The sequence below is a fragment of the Nanorana parkeri genome, unplaced genomic scaffold (assembly GCF_000935625.1).
Source record: "Nanorana parkeri isolate BGI_ZX_2015 unplaced genomic scaffold, ASM93562v1 scaffold549, whole genome shotgun sequence".
Taxonomy (NCBI): domain Eukaryota; kingdom Metazoa; phylum Chordata; class Amphibia; order Anura; family Dicroglossidae; genus Nanorana; species Nanorana parkeri.
Window position 1 is genome coordinate 408,395 of NW_017306817.1, and position 21,141 is coordinate 429,535.

A 21,141-nucleotide genomic window follows, 5' to 3' on the forward strand; every position below is an offset into this window, starting at 1 on the left:
CTGATGTATGTGTAAACACATGTACTGTAATTACAGATAGTATAAGTGCAGTTAGGGTTGTGCAAAGACAGCCCCAAACAAAAGTTGTGCTTTTACGGGATGGATGAACCTACAGAACATAAACTCTGTGATAGCTGACATGTTTACAGCCTATTGATAAAGAGCACAAAAGCTAATGATCGCCAATGGCCTTTTTCCCCCCGAGGCAATACATAAGTCAGAAGTTTTTTTTCTTGAAATGTCTTGAAAACTTTTTCACTAAAGTATGTGTTATGCAAATCCATGGAAACAAATTAGTGATTTTACAAAAAAAGCAATGTAATAAAATAAATGTTTTTCACAGTTTTACACATGAAGGGGGCCATTCTCTGATGGGAGGCCAGTATCTAGTGCTACCCAACTGCAGTCTAAAGAAACAGGGCAATTTTGTACTGACCGCTCATTCCTCTAAAAAAGATTCTTTATAGGTAACATCTTTTTGTGTGATCAAATCAATCTTATTTTGTGGGCTATTTTTTATAACATAAAGGATTTTTCACATTTCTGTTTTTTATTTTAGGTTAAATATTAAAATATTGAGTTAAAATGTTATATAATATGCATGCATATTTCCTTCATGTACCTATAAGCATCATTTCAGTTTTGTCTGGTACCTTCTCTTTCAGACAAAAGATCTTTCATTCGTCTGGTGAGCAGCGTTCTATGTCTATGGCTGATCTTTGTCATGAAAAATCACAAGTTGAACATGCTTTCCCATTTACGATGCTGATAAAAAGAATATAAGCTGTGATGGCAGATTGACTAACATGTACTGAATATGGAATGTTTATTTGGGTAAAGGGGTAATTGGGGAAGGTCTACTTGTTTAGTTGTGATCAGTTTCTAGTGTTTTTGATGAGCTTTTATATCACCTTTTAACAGTTTAATGCACTGAGACTTTAAAATAGCTAAATCCAAATGATTTTTGCTGTATACTGTAATTATAGTCGAATGTACTTTCCATATTTTTTAATGCAAAATGTTGCATTATAAATGATTGATATCATTTCATTCAGATATACAGTATGTAAATTAGTAATTCTGCTGATGTGAAGAATTTGTATGCAAATTTTAACACATTTTTTGCCCAGCTCTTCTTTATTGCTATTACCTGAAGCCATATCACCTCTAAATGACCTGATTTAGAAGTTTAAAAAAAATAATGTCTACTCCTAACCCTCCTGTATTGAAATTGTATTCTAACTATACTGTCTCCCTCAACTTTGTAAAGTGCTGCTCAAACTGTTGGCACTATATAAATCCTGTATTATAATAATAATAAGAAGAAGAATAATAATACAAAAAATACTATGCAATAAACATAAACTATCTGTTCCGAAAAATGCGACTGTTTGAGGCACAACCCCTGCTTGAGTATCTGTTATCAGCAAATGCTGTACCTGTTGTTTCACTTTTTAAAAATAAAATACAAATATTTATAAACACTATAAACACAAAGTTCATTGTATTACTTAATTCTATATTTTGGTTTTTGATTATTTTTTGGGTTTTTTGCTAATTCTATGATTTGTTTTTTGAGACAGCCTTGTAAAACTGAAGTGCCATTTATTACATAGTAACCATTTATGCCTATATGCTTACACACACCTTAGACAGTAGCAGTCCATCATCATAATAAGGCAATGATTGGGTTGAGAAAATAGAAATTGTCAGCAGAAAGAAAAAAGAAAGAAAAACGTTTAAGATCGATAATAAGTACCTGATCTATAATCAGTGAAGCCTTGAACTACTTTTAGGTGTGACTCTCTGTGTACCACTTTACACGTATTATGCTTGTGCTCATTTTAGGTAGTAGTTGCCACTAACAGCTTAACAAATTGACGTTCAACTTTGACCTGTGATCCCTCACTCAATTCTCCCCCAGGTAGCATTGTGTTTGAAGCCTGTGCACCTTACACAGGGAAGTCCTGAAGAAGATAGAGAGGGGTAGATGATAGCAGAGTTGAGTGAATCCTGTGGATGGATATAGAGGGAGGGGTGGAAAGTGACTTCAGGGAGTGGCTGTGCATGCACTATCCAGATCTACTACAGACACAGAGGAGAGATTCTGCCAGAGACATCTCTGAAGAATCTGCTACAGGCTCTCTTGTCAGGACATCGTAGACTTGTGGTGACCAGGTGACCAGGTGACCAGGACAGCGACACAGAGAGATGCACTGGGAGAACAGGCGAGGATAGCTGGACCTAAAGAATTCCACTCATCATGGGACACACTGATAAGCTAAGAGGAAGCACATAAACAAGAAACCAACACTGGAGAGAAAGGTAGGACAATAAAGGGCACATAGGGGCATCCCTGAACAAGCTAAGGTCAAAAGAGCAATGTTATAATGCTCTAAAAGTAGACGCAAACCGTCAAAAATTCACAGACGGTTTCTAATAATGCTGCCTACTGATATATTGTTATGACATTATGTAATATATAGTGCTTCCGCTCAGCCGGTGGCATTACGAAGACATGCCTCAACATTTCATACACATGTGGTCACCATATTAATATCATTTCCAGGGACATTGTTGCTGAGCCAGAATATCTAAGCTTGCTAACCTTCATTCTATCTCCACAGAGCTCAGTTATTTCTACAGCAATCATGGTATTGTTATTAAATGTGAAAACAATAGCATTATTGCCCTCTAATGAGTGCTAGGATAGGATGCTAGCAAATGCTGAACTGCAGTATTCACAATTATTAACATTTTAAAATTTCCAGGGACACTTTATTGCTTTAAATAAATCTATAACACCCTAAATATTGTGGCAAAGCAAAGAACTACTGGACCAAGTTTTGAATGTTTATTAAATTGGTGGCTTAAATGTTGCTCTTCAATAAACATATAAGACCGGACATTAATAAGTGACGGTAGGCTATCACTCAGTAAAAGAAGCATTTGTATGCGACATTTGGTCAGTTTTGAAAATCAGGGGCATTTTCAGGGGCAAAACATTTCCAAGCCAAGCTAGGAACTGTCTGTACAAACCAGAAACATTTGGCAAGCAGGTCAATGTTTTCTAAAGGGTGATTGAATTTGTATTGGATGGAAATGGATTGAGGTACAATGTATGCGGGGGTGATGTTACCTATCAATATTGATGGATCAAGATGAGGTCACCAATATGAAAATAAATTGGATGTAAGAATTTAATAAACAGCGCTGCTCTGTAGATTTATCCGCGATTGATGGAGATGGCAGTTGCAGTGTCAGTGAAGGCTGTTCATGTTCAGTTGAGATGCTGGCAAGAACACATAGAAAATAGATCCAGCCACTGTATACCCTCTGTCATTATACTATAAACTGGGAATAAGGTGGCAAGAACACATAGAAAAAAGGTCCATCACTGTATAACCTCTGTCATAAGAATATAAGCTGGGAATAAGGTGGCAAGAACACATAGAAAATAGATCCAGCCACTGTATACCCTCTGTCATCATACTATAAACTGGGAATAAGGTGGCAAGAACACATAGAAAATAGATCCAGCCACTGTATACCCTCTGTCATCATACTATAAACTGGGAATAAGGTGGCAAGAACACATAGAAAATAGATCCAGCCACTGTATACCCTCTGTCATCATACTATAAACTGGGAATAAGGTGGCAAGAACACATAGAAAATAGGTCTAGCCACTGTATACCCTCTGTCATTATACTATAAAATGGGAATAAGGTGGCAAGAACACATAGAAAATAGGTCCAGCTACTGTATACCCTCTGTCATTATACTATAAACTGTGAATAAGGTGGCAAGAACACATAGAAAAAAGGTCCAGCCACTGTATACCCTCTGTCATCATACTATAAACTGGGAATAAGGTGGCAAGAACACATAGAAAATAGGTCTAGCCACTGTATACCCTCTGTCATTATACTATAAACTGGGAATAAGGTGTTCTCTGTATTCATGCCTGAATACAGAGAAGAAGTAGATAAACTATCATTGAGTTTTATTGAACTCTGTTAACAAACGTTCCCTGCTGTCATACCACAACAGGAGTTGTACATGGGATAGTTACTCCTGTAAGGAAGAGTTTTTTTGTTTACCAGGGGCAAATAAATAACCCTTCTAAGGAATCAATCAATCTAATCAGTCTATTTACATCTACATATCTATCTATCTATCTATCTATCTATCTATCTATCTATCTATCTATCTATCTATCAGTAAGCATGTTTTTAATTTAATTATAAATGATTGCCAGAATGATATTATGAAATTCATATCATAGATATAGACTAGCAATTTAATAAATACAAATACACCCCATAATGTAGGCACACCTCAAAGCCTCCCAGCCCCATTAATTTAGCAAGTTGGCACACACAGGGGTGAATAGGTGTGAGCGGCATAATGGTTTCTGATTCATTAACTCTCTCGGAGATTACTGTGACAGAGATTTTTTGGCTATAAGACAATGATTCAGTCAAATAAACTCAGGTTCTCATTATTAAATCCACTTTGAGATCATTGTATGTTATTTACTATCTCCGTCTCCAAAAGCCACATGTTTATGATTGAAAAAATAATCCTAAAGCTATTTAGCATTATTTAATATATGATATCTTGTTATCAGTTCATACGGATTGAGTAAGTAACTCATCATGACATAATAGTGTTCTCGTGTGCACTATATGAAATGTTCTTATTCTTATGTTTACCACTTTAGAATACTCTTCTCAGTAAATGCTTCACTGTCCCATTACAATAGATGATTCAGTACAGAGCATTGAGGGACATTACAGACGTTCCACTGATTAGGTAAGATATGTAGGTGACATTGTGACATTCAGGACTTGGACCATCCTAAAGCTTTATTTCATATTCTAGTGCTATAATTCTGATAAATCGGTACGTCTGCCCCAGAATTTTGTAGAATTTGCACCTTTTCAGGATGGAACATGCACTGCTGTGACTTTGTAGTTTCTGTGACTAATAAGTGCTATTGCAACATATTGCTCCCACAGACTGTTAGCATGTATTATTTTACTATATTCTACAACTGATTTAGGAGATGTCTGTCTATTGTCAACACAGACAACAATATTATTATAATCAGTACAAAGGAAACTGTGGTGTTTGTGGGTTAATCATCAATATCAGCTCTGTGTATGTTACATATTACACAGGGTGTAACCAGACAAGTAGAAACTTTCATACTGCGCTGTGTAATGTGCCTTCTACAAGGCTGCTTATCCTGTGCATCCAAACACTAAACTTTATTACAGCTGGGGTATAGATTTCATTGTAAGGCACAATTCAAATACAAGCAAAATGAATGTGTATATTACAGTAGTTGTCATCGTGTAGACCAGCAGCAGTCAAGTGTTTAACAAGTGTGCATGATACTATATATACACAATTGTGTGCAATAGCCCTTGAATCTATTTATTATTGGTATTTATATAGCACCAACAATTGTACGCAGCACTTTGCATAGTGCACATTCACAGCAGTCCCTGCCCTCAAGGAGCTTACAATCTAAGGTCCCTATCTCGCACACACATATTAGGGCCAATGTAGATAGGAGCCAATTAAACTACCAGCACGTCTTTGGAGTATGGTAGGAAACCAGAGTCCTGATTGGGATTTTACATCGGGGACACTCAGTGCTGCAAGGCAGAGTTGCTAACCACTAAGCCTCTGTGCTGCCCAAGTAACCATAGGACCACACAATTTGCTTTCTATTGGAAAACAGGCTTAATTCAGAAAGATAAAACACCAGGATAAGGATCCTGATTATCCAAAAAGTGACAGTTATTTTCAGCCAGTCCAATTAGATTTTATAATTACAATCACATAGACTAAATAAAACTATTTATTCTTGTGTTAAAGCTTTAAAAATGGAGGTTCATGCATGTTCCGGAGGGGAAGGGACTCCCCAAAAATTAACACATTTCATTTTTAGTCTTTGCACCTGTCATTATGTGATTTGACAACTAATCAATTTTTACCAACCTGCGAGGAGTCAGCCAGAGGTGTCAGCAGAAATGATTATGTTTGTTTATGAAAATATATTTTAATGTGGTTCTGACCACCACATCATGGCTATGACTACCCCAACTGGCTACTCATGAGTTAGATTTTCCCTATATCTGATCTGACCATCAGTGTGGACATATATTTGGTTCCATTTAAGTGACACTAAACTCAGGGGTTAAATCTTAAAAATGCATTCAAGTACTTTAACTATTAACAAAAATGTATGTCATTTGTGTATCACTCGGCTGTAGATCCTCAAATCATCTCTGAATTGGTGCTGACACTCTCCTTCCTTCTGGAGGGTGGCTACTTTTGTTCCCCATGGTCCCTTTGTGTGTTGTAAGGTAGTCACCGCTCCAAGCTCGCTCCTGTGATGGACTACAATCTCAATACAAATAAGTAAACTAAACATGACATTGTAGTCCATCACAGGAGTGAGCTTGGAGCAGTGGCTACTTTATAACACACACAGGGACCATGGGAAACAAAAGTAGCCACCCTCCAGAAGGAAGGACAGTGTCAGCACAAATTCAGAGATGAATTGAGGATCTACAGCCGAGTGATACACAAATAAGATACATTTTTGTTAATAGTTAAGGTACTTGAATGCATTTTAAGATTTGTCTCCTTAGTTTAATGTCACTTTAAGAAATCCATTGTCGTGAACAGGACCTGTACCCCAACTCACTATGTTGAGGTGTTTTGAAAGAGAGACCATCATCCTGCATTTCTATTGCTTTGACTGACTTACGGTACATTTTTCCAATTAACTCAGCCTAATGGGGTCTTTTAGTAGTTCACTGCAAAACATTTGAAAGTCATGCCAAATCAATGTATGTATTTCACATGCATCTGGTGCAATTATTATTATTTATTAATTTCCCAGATATGCTTTAACTATGCTTAGCTAGGCTCACTCGCACGTTGCTCCTATATAAATGAGTTAGATTCTATATAACCCCTCCCTGAGACGCTCGCAGTCTTTGGGGACACAAACTTTAGCTGAACACCTTATGAGCAACTAGTCAGTTTTGGAACACAGCTGAAGTCTCTACACACCCTCTCCTGTATCAGTGTCAACTTGGAAGCTTACAGAGATCAGAAGGCAGCAGTATGCAAAATGTCTCAAAGCAGAACTATCACAATGTTTTCATGTCTTGTTTTCCTTTGATATCTACAATGTAATTATCCAACCCAAAAATTGCTCCACTTTTGCTTTAATTCATAATAGTAAATGAGCATGCCCTATTATAAAGAACATATAACAAGATTAAACCTGCTCTAATGATACCTGCAAAGGATTACCCAAACCTCCAACTAACCAGACAAGCAGAGACACCTGCAGAGGGTACTGTTCAGCCCTAGAACATTGGCCTTTTAGTAACCACATGCAGAGTGCCTCTAGTGAAGCATGCAGGGTACAGTTTACCATTAAGTCTTTCATAGGCTTACTCAGTGGTTTAGTATTACTTAACTTTATAGTCATGCTGAGCCCTATTTACTTTTACCAATGGACCCCACAGAGCACCGTTTAATTATATCAGCATGTAAGTGTTTCTCACATCTAGGCTGCCACCATGGAAATAGAAGTTTACATCCTTCATTGGCTGGCTTCATTTTATTCTTTTTTACATGCTACTTGTAATAAAGATAGTTAACACATACTCAGAATTTCCCATTAGGAAATCACAAAGGATGGAGAAAAGATCGCATAGCACCAACACATAATATACTACATCATTAACTTCAATGACCTTCTCAGTTATATAGTGTTTGTTTTCCACAACAAAAGGATATATATATATATATATATATATACATACAGTACAGATTTGAATGCCTCTATTTATACACAGGTCTTATGATGGTTGAAGTTATTTCAAAGGGTCATAAATGTAGCCTTATATGACTGATGTCCCTCATCCATGCCCCACAATAGTTTTATTGAGTAAAGTTGTGACCAACAGACAATTAGCTAGATGTTTATTTGCCCTGGGCACAAGAGGAGAAATGTTGCCTCTAAGCATTAAGCTATGTGTCTGATTGCTTGTCTCTAACGACCATGCATGGATGTCCTTTTAGGCCTCATACACACTATGTTCAAAAGGCATGAGTACGGGTGCATTTGGAGTTAATTTCTGAACACCCCGGGATTAATGTAATGCTTTTCTATCTGGCGTCCAGCAACATCTAGATACATTCAGTCTAGCTCAGTTTAGCAAACGGAAAATTTCTCGATCCCGGGTCCATTTGCACGGTTTTACACAGCTAATAACGCATCAACGCGACTAAGCCCAGCACAGGAATAAGTGATCTGGAAAACATAACAGCCCTTTGACAAGGGCTTTCCAATCAGGTCCTTCTGTTAGTTTTTCAGGCGCACCTGATCATAAGCCCATTGTTAGTCTATGGGCAGCTGGATCTAAACGGACGTGCGATCAGAGTTCAGTTTCGCTAGACCTAATGATGCTGAATCAGGGGTAATCTGATGAAAACGGAGTCTGTTTACATCCGATCCCCATGGATCCACGTGGGTCCAGTAATTTCAGTTTTTTTTTCTCCCTCTTGCGACAAAGGAATAAACTGGATGGACACAGATGTCACAACGGTGAAATTAGTTCCGATCAGCAGAGAATCTGTGCACGGATTCCTTCCTGATCCGACAGTGTGAAAGGGGCTAAACTTAGCAGATATCTTCTCTTGTGCTTAATTGCAGATGGTTAGTGAGCATCAGGCCTTGGTAGAAATGAGCTAGTATTGCAAAAGTCTTTCCCTTTTCTTTATTTAAAAGGTAGTGAATCTGTAAGTGTGAGTATGCTGGGATGTAAACGTCATGTGAGTTTAAAAGTCATAGAGGATTTAAATGAGCAGCTACATTGCCATTACTGTGAAGTCTGCGGTCACCTAGTTTAAAAATCAAAGGTATCTTTGAAAACAAACAACAAGGATCTCTTCAGATAACTGTACATGTGCTTGAGATATATAACTGTTATACAGTATGCGTAAGTTGATCACACAGTTACTGTCATTACTGTACCTGGCGACCTCTGTTCACCTCTTCTTTATTGCCTGAGTTTAATAGAATATAGGGTAGAACCATCCTCCTGGAATTCTTGTAATATAGCCAATGGTCTCTTCAGGTCTGCTGATATGTTTGTTCTCTGGAAGACTGTCATATAATTGCTCCAATAACCATTATCAGGCCACATGCATGGTTTTCCAGTAGATTGTATTTTTTTTCCCGGAAGGTTGGTCCAGAGCTCCTGCCACGTAAGCCCGACCCTGAGGCTATCTCACTAACCTTTTCTGTGACTCCAAACCTCACACTAACCCTACTAGAATAATCTTTGCCAAAAGCTAATCTTCCTGTGCCAAAGGATACATGGATGCCACGGGATCTGCCGTTTCATTGTTAATCATATAGTATCTCATTTTATTAGGCATAACCCTTTTGACATTCTGAATTGCACAATACCGTGGCCATTTTGGTAAAATGTAACATTTCTTTTAGGGTTTTAGTGTGATAGCCAACTAAATTTTTAAATTCCACATGTCTACATTTTTAATATGTGTATTGTCTGAGGTGCACCAATATTCTTTCTATCCAGCCTGTTTTATTTTTGGCATTACCGCCACTGATGTCCTCTTTTAGTTGCATCCCGGCACAGAGTTGTAGGAATGGTTCATTATTTAAATTTCTCAGCCATATGTTAAAATGTTTCTACTTTTGCAGTCAAATTTGGGAAGCCCCCACTATGTGTTTGCTATGTGTTCCAAATCACACAGCATACTTATAAATATATTTTTTAAACGTTTCTTACCATTCTGGTTGTTTCTTTGGAGCAGATTTATACATAGGACACTATAGACAACTTACATTGCTTAGAAGCAAACAGATGACAAAGTGAATATAAGGGACAGACTGAGAGACAGTTTTTTAAAGTGCAGTAACGTATAAGGCACCACTTAAGTCTTGCGATTTCTAACCCTTTGTTAAGGCAGACAAATCTGTGGTTTACAATTGAAAATGGAGATCTGCTGCCCCAGATATGATATGTCCCTCGGCATGCTCACATCTAATACAGGTGAATGGACTACATTAGACGTGATGACGTCAACAGGGCTTGGACCTCCGGAGCCCAGTGGTGAAGAGGCTGGTCCGGTCTAGCAGCCAGGCGCGTTTGAGGATCAGGTAAGTATATATTTTTTTTAAAATTCCTAGAATTCCACTTTAATTATGGAAAACATCAAGCCCCAGCTCCCTCCTTAAACATTACATAGCCGGGGAAAGCGAAATAATATTCTTCAGCAAGTAAAAAAGTAAACAGCAAATCAGCAAATGTTTAATATTTTTTTATAGTTCTGCTGTGTGAAGATAACACATCTACAGTAGGTGTTATCCCAATATGGCTGCAAATACACTTTAATGGGTATCTAGTTGTTTTTTTCCTTCCAATGTGATATCGTTCCCCTAGATACTTTGCATGATAGGCATCTGCCATGCTTCCGTCCCCTAGTTACACCTCTCTGATGAGCATGGGGAATATTCAAAATCTTAGAAAACATGGATGAACAGTGTGATATATTAGGCTGTGTGCAGATTCATTTCCTATACACAATCTGAACAATATCATAAAAATAAAAAATAAAAGATTCTCAATAACATAGTAACATAGTTATCTGAAACACCGGAAAAATGTACTCTTTGCATATATTAAGGAACCTGCACATTGTTACTCATGCAATGTAAATAAATACACTATATTGCCAAAAGTATTGGGACGCCTGCCCTTACACGCACATGAACTTTAATGGCATCCCAGTCTTAGTCCGTAGGGTACAATATTGAGTTGGCCCGCCCTTTGCAGCTATAACAGCTTCAACTCTTCTGGGAAGGCGTCCACAAGGTTTAGGAGTGTGTCTATGGGAATGTTTGACCATTCTTCCAGAAGCGCATTTGTGAGCTCAGGCACTGATGTTGGACAAGAAGGCCTGGCTCGCAGTCTCCACTCTAATTCATCCCAAAGGTGTTCTGTCGGGTTGAGGTCAGGACTCTGTGCAGGCCAGTCAAGTTCCTCCACCCCAAACTCGCTCATCCATGTCTTTATGGACCTTGCTTTGTGCACTGGTGCGCAGTCATGTTGGAACAGGAAGGGGCCATCCCCAAACTGTTCCCACAAAGTTGGGAGCAACATGCCTAGGTGCTTGATTTTATACAACCTGTGGCCATGGAGGTGATTGGAACACCTGAATCCAATGATTTGGAGGGGTGTCCCAATACTTTTGGCAATATAGTGTATGTAGGCAGAGTACAGTGTTGATTGTTTCTTCAATTTTTTTGTTGCCTTCTACATTTATGACAATATACATTGTCATATATGGTTGGATAAAATTGTTATCCATCTGAAATGTACAATGATCTGAATTGATATCGCTATGTTTAGCGTATAGTTTCCTTGCAACTTGCTGTATGTTCTGTTTAATAGTTAAACAATGTAGCGAACACAAATTTAAGGGTCACAGGTTTCAGTTCAGCAGATTCTCTATGACTTCATAGCAGTTCATTTCAACATTCCATGGCTTGAAGGTTGAGTTACAGGTTCCGGGAATCAACTATACCCACCATCTTGTTACCATGTATCACTTTGCCCAACTGTTCTCACTCTCTGACCAGCTGGTTTTTTTACTTAGCTACTTTCACCCTTTGACCAGCTGTTTTCTACTTAGCTGCTTTCATTCTCTGACCAGCTGTTTTCTGCTTAGCTACCTTTACCTCTCTGACCAGCTGTTTTCTACTTCGCTGCTTTCACTCTCTGACGAGCTGTTTTCTACCTGGCTACTTTCACTCTCTGACCAGCTGCTTCCTACTTAGCTGCTTTCATTCTCTGATCAGCTGTTTTCTACTTAGCTGCTTTCAGTCTCTGACCAGTTGTTTTCTATTCACTGCTTCCACTCTCTGACCAGCTGTTTCCTACCTGGCTACTTTCACTCTCTGACCAGCTGCTTCCTACTTAGCTGCTTTCATTCTCTGATCAGCTGTTTTCTACTTAGCTGCTTTCACTCTCTGACCAGCTGTTTTCTACATAGCTGCTTTGGGTTTCCAGGTTTAGCAATAAAAACTCTTTATAAAATAATGTAATCTGTGTCAACACTGAATTCCAACCAATGGCTAGGAGCTCCACGTATACAAATTGTATACTGATGGCTGACACTTTGTGTGTCACTGTGATTTCAGGCACAAGCATGTTGTGCAGTGTGACAACATATTTTCTCCTGGTGGGGTCAGGTGAAGTCATAGAAGCAGCTGGTTCACCCACGGAGTTGTAGCTCTAATGGCTGCAGCCCACCCTATGTACACCCAGAGTTCACCTGTAGTCTACAGACTGCAGAACCTCTGCCCTACACTAATGTCAGGATAGCTTTATGTGATAATTTAAAGTCGAGACCTGTTCCATGTGGACCATGCCTTTGACGTGGGGAAGGGGTTAGAACCTGTGTCAGGTTTTTATTGATATCTGTCTCTAGAGGTCACCAATACAGGATGTGAGAGAAAATGTCTCCACCAGTGACGCAGACAGCAGTCAGTAGTAGAATCATAACCTCTGTCATGTCTTTATTGTTACATCCCCATTGGAATTTCTTCTAATTTCCTGACCTGAAGACAAACACTTACCAGGACAGGAAGTAAGCGAGAAATACCTCAATTGGAGACAGAGGGATTGAACTATTAAAGGCAAACATGCTGTTCACTTTGCAATTTGTAAGGGGATTTTGACTTAGCTTAGTGAATGTGATGAAAATTCACTTTGCAAAGAATACCCAATCACGTGCAAAGAAAATAAAAAACTGAATTTTTTGCTTGCACATGATTGGATGATGAAAGTCAGCAGAAATTTGTCTCATTCACTAAGCTAAAGGAAAATTCGCTTTAAATGTAAACAGTCTATTTATTTTTAGTAAATGAACCACCAAGAAAAAACTGTAAAACCCTAAGGTTTTAACCCCTCGCCTTTCCATCTATAACTGGGAACACATTGACACTTTGATTAGGGAAATCAACCCACAGAAACTAATGAGATATACAGGGTTATTCACAAAAGGGTGAGGCGCTTGGAGAAGGCGGGAGAAGTGAACAATCTAGGACAACATGAAGCTGCTGAACCGGAAAGTGAGCTGAATTGGAGAATTTTTGCAAAGCAGCTACTTTGTCCTAGATTGTTCCCTTCTCCTGCCTTCTACAAACTCTTCACCCTTTTGTGAATAAAGTTTCCCATACACCTTACAACCATCACACGACTTTAGTTGTGCGATGGTTGTAAGGTGATTAAAATTTTGTACGATCCCATCTTGGAAAGGCAGATCGTAATTGCGATGATTGCAGTGCTGAGCGGGCAGTGTGCGCTTGCGCACACAGGCCCGTGCGGCATTCGTCTTCCGACCACGCCATCAACCCGACGAAAATCGTACGATTTTCGGCAGGTTTTCGAGGGTGCTCGGAAGACGAATGTCATGCGACCTTACAGTAGAAGAGTATAAAGTAAGAGTCGCCAGCACACCAAAAGTAATTCAGCAAAAGTCCATTTAATGACACATTGCCGTAAAATAACAACGATTATCGTACGATCGTACGATAATCGGCAGGTGTATGGGCACCTTAACCCTGATAATGTTTTCTGGTTCTAATTGCTGAAGATTGATGCAAAGTAAAAGCTGAGAACGCTGAATAGATTATGGTATTATTAATTTTTTTTTTGTTAATGTGCCAGACTGCAAAATTTACCAGATGATTATATTGGCATAATCCACAACCAAAAGAAAACCACATGTAAAAGTTGTATGTATGTATTGTAGGATATTCACTAACACTACATGTATGTATGTATGTATGTTAAGTATGTGCGGATCTTGGCTTTTCCTGTACAATCGTGTTTGGCCCTGCACTTCCGTCCCTGTTGGTACTTTAATTTGATGACCAGAAGGAGAGCACTAAGTAAAGGAGGGAGGTGGGCAAACCTAAATTTTATGAAGACAAATAGGTCACTTGCCCATCATTTTTAGTATTCAAAGTGTGCATATTATCAATGGTTCTATAGGTATGATTGTCATATTTCCATTGAATTTTTACTTTGCAAAATTGTATTTTTAAGGTGTCAATCTGCTGGAAACTGATACTGAACGCATACTTGTTGAACTAAATTTGTCATTGATTTATATCTCTCTTGGGGATTCCATCACCAAAGATACTGGCTGTGCATTCCACCACCATCATGGAACCTCTTTTCCTCTTTTACATTGAGTCATCCCTCATTCCTACTCTGCTCTACATCACTATCCCAAAAGTAAACAGGCTTTAGATATGATCCTCCTACCTCCTGGCTCATTAGATGCCTCCATATTATACAGAAACACTGCACAGGATGCATAATTTGGCCCCCGTCACTGTTTACCTGATGTCAACAGTTGCTGAATTGTCCATAATTGGGAACAGTAAAACTCTACTTTGCATCAGAGTGATAAGTACAGTGCCTTAGTGCTTCCTTTACTGATAATAAACTAAGAAATGTTCCTGGTCGGCATGGAAGCAGTCTAAGAGATTATGAGCATCATTCATACAAGCAGCTGCAAACGAAGGTAAAGCCCAACTCCAGCCAAAGTTTTTTTCAGCTCTGGATGGAGTCTGTTGGGTTCTTATTGCTGTGTGCCCTCTAATGAAGAGTTTCCTCACTCACTTTAGGGGTGTGATCTTTAGGGGGAAACATTAGAAAAACATCCAAGACAGCAATAAAAGATGAAATTCTAAACAATTTTGGCTGGAATTGCTGTTGATGTTATATTACATGGCTAATTAAATACCGTTCTCCCTTTTTCCAATGCAAAAAAAGAAAAGATCAGAACCTGCTTTCTCAGTGATTTTTCAACGAGGGCATGAGATGGTTGGAAACACTCCTAAACAGTCTGACCTTCATCTGATGATCGTAGTACAATTATTTTAATTATTTTCTCTTCACCTTCAGAAAAGTTATCCATTATATAACATTGAGGACCATACAAAGCTCTATGTTTGCAAACCAGTGTCTCCACCTCTAGTAGGGGTACAATCCCATATGAATGCATGGCGTGTTATTGCTGAGGAGACCCTTTTAGAGTTTGCTTGTTGACTGAGTGGGCTTAGTTTGTTTGACCTGCCTGTCCTCACGCTACCAATCTTGCCTTTTTTACTGACCCTGTTCTAGTCTGATCACAGCCTGCTCCTGACCATTGCTTTGCTTCACACCATGAATTTGGGTTGAATTTGGTACCTGATTTCCGTTAACTAACTATCTAGTAATAGACTTTTGGCTTTCCCCATCAAAAATCCAGTCCTATGATTCTGCACTCCACCTGGCTTACCTTACCTGTTGCTTGTCACCAACAAGTCCATCCCAGGGTTTGGTTCCTGAGGGTGCTGGCCACACAGGCTACAAGCATACCATTAGTGTCTGTGGCGAAGACCAAGAACCCCTGGAATAGGTGTCCTTGAGAACATTTTCCTATTTTGCTAATGTCCCCAGGCATCCTTCACCATTCTGCTCTGTCTGCCCAAGTCCTGTGAACAGGTGAGGGATCCTTACATTTGTGATAACAATTAGCATAGCTGCAGGGGAGTGCTTCATCTGTATTGTTTTAAAGGAATTCATATACATGTTTGTCTATAGGTCATATGTGTAGCTGACCTTCTGCAGTTTCAAGCGAATGTCTTTCCCTCTTTTTCGAACCTGTGCTGTTCTAAGGTTTAGCAGGAAGTAATGCATCCCTTGCACCTGAGGATTTTTCTTTTCATTTCAAATTCCTAATCCATCTTGTACCTTGAGCTTTCCAAAAAAGAATAAAGCAATTCCTTTTTTTTTTAATCTTGGATTGCTATTGACCACTTACTCTGTTCCCACAGCTGCACAATTAGTTATAGAGACCACCTGGAAATCCCAACTGCCCTGGGGTTGTCAGGTTTGTAAATACAGTAACAGTGATCCACGAAATAGGAATATTTTATTGTTACTGTCTTTATTTATTTTTCAAACAAAAATGTAGAGCAGCAGAATTTAATAATAATAAAAACTATTAAATCTATTCCCATTTTGTCTCCTTCATTTTGGTCCCCCTTTTTTCATCTCATCGCCTGCTTTTGCTCATTGTATGCAATTCTCAAAATGCTTGTAGGCCACGTTATATTAGTTGGTTCTCTGTAACACATACTGTATATAACAGGGAGTACTTATTGAGAAAAGACTGAACTGTGTTTCCAACCTAAAAAGGACATTTCAGAGGTACACCCTGAAGTGTGCTTCAAGCTAGGTAGTAGATGTCACAGCAACTAAGATAAAGAAAAACAAGTATTCTTTATCTTAGTTGCTGTGTTGCAACTCAGTTGCAAATATTCCATATAGTAAGTTTGAATTTTTGCACCAGACTAAAGAAGAATATTGTATTTTTATGTTCAATAATATCTACATTTGAAAAAGTAGACTCCCCCTTTGAGTGCACTCTCCATGCTGAAGTGCCAAAGGGCTGAGCTATTCAGGTTCTGTTACTTACCGTCCAACTGGCTAGCATTTGTCCTGTAATGTTAAATGCTTTTTCCCCTTGATAAAATGATACTGGCCTGACTCGTTAAAGTATGGCTGCTTTATTCATTCTGAACAATAGAGATCAAATAACTCTATAAATTAATTAAACAAACCAGTCACAAACTGAAAAACAAGTAAAACTGAGCAGATGATTTAAAAAAAAGCAATGAAAACGGCATGTCAAAATGAATAGTAGATCCAGAGATAAAAGCAGCTGTATTTACATGTAGATCTCAAATTTTCCCATGGCCCCATCCTTTCCCATCAACCAAACCTCCAAAAACTAGCATGAAGGACATTGTCACATTTAGGGACCAATAGATTGCCTTAGGAGCTGGAAGAGGTTGGACCACACTCAACTATTATGGGAAAAATCAAAATTTGCAGCTAACTTCAGCTGTAGAAGGTGACGGCTGCTTATGCATTTTTTTCATCTTATATCCAAGTTTTTGCAGATATGTTTTAAATTATAATGGTTTCCGGCAGGTCCATGCAATTACAGAGAAGGTATTTTGCACACGTACACATGACTTACATAGGGATGAAAAAACTGCATACTAAGGCCTGAAATAGAGCAGTGACTGCTGGCACTGCACCAGGCTTGGCTATATGAAATGGTGGAGCATTCCAACTCTTACTACTAATAAGAGGCATTACATATTGAAGTTTCCTGCACATGTCATCCAAGATGTTGCTATCAAGAGTGTAATCAGGTGACCTTATATGTAAGCACCATTTGCAGTATTATAGCTTGTCCCAAACCAGGTCACTGTTGTCTTTACTTCCCAGCCTGGTTTGTATGCAAATGTAAAGAAAAATATAAATAAAGGCGTGGGAAGTTAGGAAAGCAAAGAATTAGTATATTGAATACTATCATGACATGTAATAAAGTGTTAATAAAATATTTAAGATCTTAAGTTTAGCCGTCTAACAGGGATTAATTAGCAGTTTAACCAGTTGAGGACTTAAAACAAATAGCCTACTCGCTAAAAAATAATATGGAAGTAAAAAGCGCATACACCGAACAACCTGCTCCTCTTTCTCCACTACTACTCCCCCCATCCACTATTGCCAGCAAATCCCGGCTGCCAAAATGACAGCTGGACCCTGCTCTGTTATTCAGCAGCAGCTACAGCCATTGCTGTGTAATATCAGTTATCATATCATATCAGTTCCAGACCAGTTAATTACTATAGGAGTAGACAATGTTCACTAAGGAAAATAAACTTTCATCTGGCATAAACAATGAAGAATAAGTTGTGTTCATTTTGAATATTCATTATGCGAAGGGGAATGAATATAAAAAGAGAATTTTATTTTGCACATGATTGGGTGATTAAAACAGCCCTTCTCAACCAGGGTGCGGTGGTTCCTTGGGGTGCTTTATGTCTTCCCCAGGGGTGCCTCAAATTTTGTGGATAGTAGGACTCTTGATGGATTGAGTACTCTGATGTGAAGGGGAACTCTGATGTAAAAGGGGTGCTTCAGATGTGAACGGAGGTTTCTGATGTCATGGGGGACTCTTACGTGAAGGTGAGCTTCTGGTTTGAAGTGGGGACTTCAGTGTGAATACTTTTATATGGCGCCGTGACTCAAAAAAGATTGAGAAACACTGGATTAAGGTGATTACAGCTTCACCTTATTTCCTAAGCTAAATTAACAATTGCAACTCATTACAAAGTGAACAGTCTACTGGTTTAGTAAATCATTTCCACTGAATACTTGTACAAAATATAAAATAGGAAATAGCTGCTTCCATTGGACCATTTGAGACAAATAATAAGTGGGGTTGTGGGGTCCTTTAATAAGGCTTTCTCTAAGGAGGATAAATAGTGGTCTGCCCTCTAGTGGCCAACATGTTCAAAAATTATTTTATTGTTGGAAAGTCAATTAAATTAAAATTAAATTCCAGACAAATCTCCCTAAACACAAATAGCAATAAAAACGCAACAACGATTCTAACTCTACCCAAACTAAACTTACCCATTTTAACTGAAACTAGAAAACAGAAGTTTGTCTGGAGTTCTAGTTGAATTAGAAGGATGATCAATTTGTCTTTTTCTGAGATTAGAGGGTATCCAACAGTAACGTACTTTAAGGAAACTTTTGTGTTGCCCCTAGCAACCAATCATCATTCAAGTGCTATTAAAGTCCAGTTTTGAAACATGGATTCTGACTGATTGGTACAGATAAGCAGAAGTATATTCATACATCAGCTCCATAGGTAACAGAAATCCATGAATGCATCTGACGTGGGATTCATATCCTGTTAGTCTCCTCCTTCATGATTAGCGGGACTCTTTGTTTTGCTCAGTATTATTGTCATTACTATTTTTTTTTCTCTTTTTTATTTCTGTCACTTTGATTTACTTTATAATATTATTAGAAAACGGCAAAAAAAGAAAACAAAATTCAGGACGTTTTATATTAGTGTCATTGCAGGAAGCTGAATTTGAGGCATTTATAACATGAGATTGTGATATCACAGATATAAAGTTTACATCCATTACTAGTTTATTAAAGATGGACTCCAGGCAGATACAGAAGGCACAAATGAATGCAGCTCATGATATTATCATTAAATGTATTTTTAAATGCAAGCAGTGTATGCACGAGAAGCCAGTCAGGCGTGCTGCAGTGCAAGGAGCATGGTGATAGGAGGCAAAAACAGAGTGAAAGAGAGCTGAACGCATAAGCATGCTGCTTCACCTTTTACTGTGCAGTCACAAGGTGGGGAGGGGACCTGTAAGTGAATGTGAAGTTGCACCAGAGAAAGATGCTTTGCTAGACATGGGGGCAGAGATGTGTAAACCGCAGGACTGGATGGACAAAAGTACAAATTCTTTGTCAGGTAAAAATGCCCCCTTATATGTATTTCATATATGCATTCATCTGTTTTCCTGAAGTTTACCGGTAGCTTTAATGTAAATTAGGGATGCACCGATACCGATACTAGTATCGGTATTGGTGCCGATACCAAGTATTTGGGTGAGTACTCGTACTCGCCCAAATGCTCCGATACCTAGCACGAGTACTTCCTGTATTAGGAAGCCGGGCAGCGCATCATTACACGCTGAATGGTTTCCTGATTGGCCAGGAAGCGGCTCCATGCTCTCTCGTCACTTGTGATGAGAGAGCATGGAGCCGACTTCCCGGCCAATCAAAAAGCCGGGTAGCGTGCAATGACGCGCTGCCCGGCTTCCCGATTGGTCAAGAAGCTAGCAAATCCGGAAGCCGGGCGCAGTGTAATAACGCAGCGCCCGGCATTCTGATTGGCCGGGAAGCCGGCGCCATGCTCCCTCATCATCTCATGAATCATAATATTAAGAAAGTGACCTTAAAGCATTAGTTTGTATTGCTTTAGAAAAAATTTGACCTGTCCCTTTAAGAAAAAGTATCGGTAATTGGTATCTGCGAGTACTTGATCAAAAGTATCGGTACTCGTACTCGGTCTTAAAAAATTGGTATCGGTGCATCCCTAATGTAAATGCTTAGAGGTGCTTCCTACGTCATAACTGTCCATGACATTGTCTTTACACTTATACAGCAATGTGTCTTATAATCATATAATTATGGCTTCCATCTTGTATGAAGGAAATGTTCGGATTTAATTGAAGTAATATACATGTACCTTTTACAGGGGTTTTAACATGCAAGTATAAAACACAATACACATCATTTATACAAAGTGTTGACACTGTGTGCTCATTGGAAAGGCTCCATGAAAGAGTCCCAGGGATAGAATAGTAATCCTGCCCTGGAGGCAACATGCACCCCTGTGAGCCAATAAGAAATGAATCCAGAGAAGGAAAATGTTTTCATGCCATCACGTCTATAAGCTTTGGTTTATATAAAGTTAAAGTGTATGTATAGCCCATTTTTATTTTGGATAGAATTTGGAAGGGTTAGAAGTTCTGTCAGGTTTTTATTGCTGTCAGTGTAGCCACTGGGGACACAAGGTGAGGGGAAATTTTCCAATGTGTAAACCTGTTCTGGTGACAGCTGAGAGGGTAACCCCTGCCTTTTGAGAGAGAACATTTAATTTTTTTCATACTCTTAAGCAAAGAGATAAGCAAATATTGTCTAATGCAAGAGCCATGTGTATTCTTACTTGAATCTTGGTGTGTTTTTTACTAGGGATGCACAATACCGATATTAGTATCGGTATTGGTGCCCATACCGAGTATTTGGGTGAGTACTCGTACTCGCCTAAATGCTCCGATACTTGCTTCCGATACCAGAACTTCCGGTCAAAGGGAAATCTCCCTCTGGCCGGCAGTGCCGAGGGAGCATCGAGCCGCTTTCCTTTCCAAGCAGGAAGCCGGGTAGTGGGTTATGACCTGCCTCCTGGCTTTCTGATTGGCTAGGAAGCCAGCTTCATGTGTTGCTAACCAATCAGGAAGCCAGGCTGCCTAGGAACAAGTAAAGCTGGATTTCTAGCCAATCAGGAAGCCGGGAGGCAGATCATGATGTGCCGCCCAGCTGTCTGATTGGCTAG

General features: G+C 39.0%; 1 protein-coding gene across 1 annotated transcript in view; it reads left to right on the forward strand.

Moving 5' to 3' along the window:
* Nucleotides 1-2,104: 2,104 nt before the first annotated feature.
* WNT10B (Wnt family member 10B) overlaps nt 2,105-21,141 on the forward strand; it is a 45,862-nt gene continuing 26,825 nt past the window's right edge. Inside the window, exon 1 of the mRNA XM_018561880.1 lies at nt 2,105-2,325. The gene's annotated coding sequence lies outside the window, so the exon portion shown is untranslated. The remainder of the gene's footprint in view (nt 2,326-21,141) is intronic.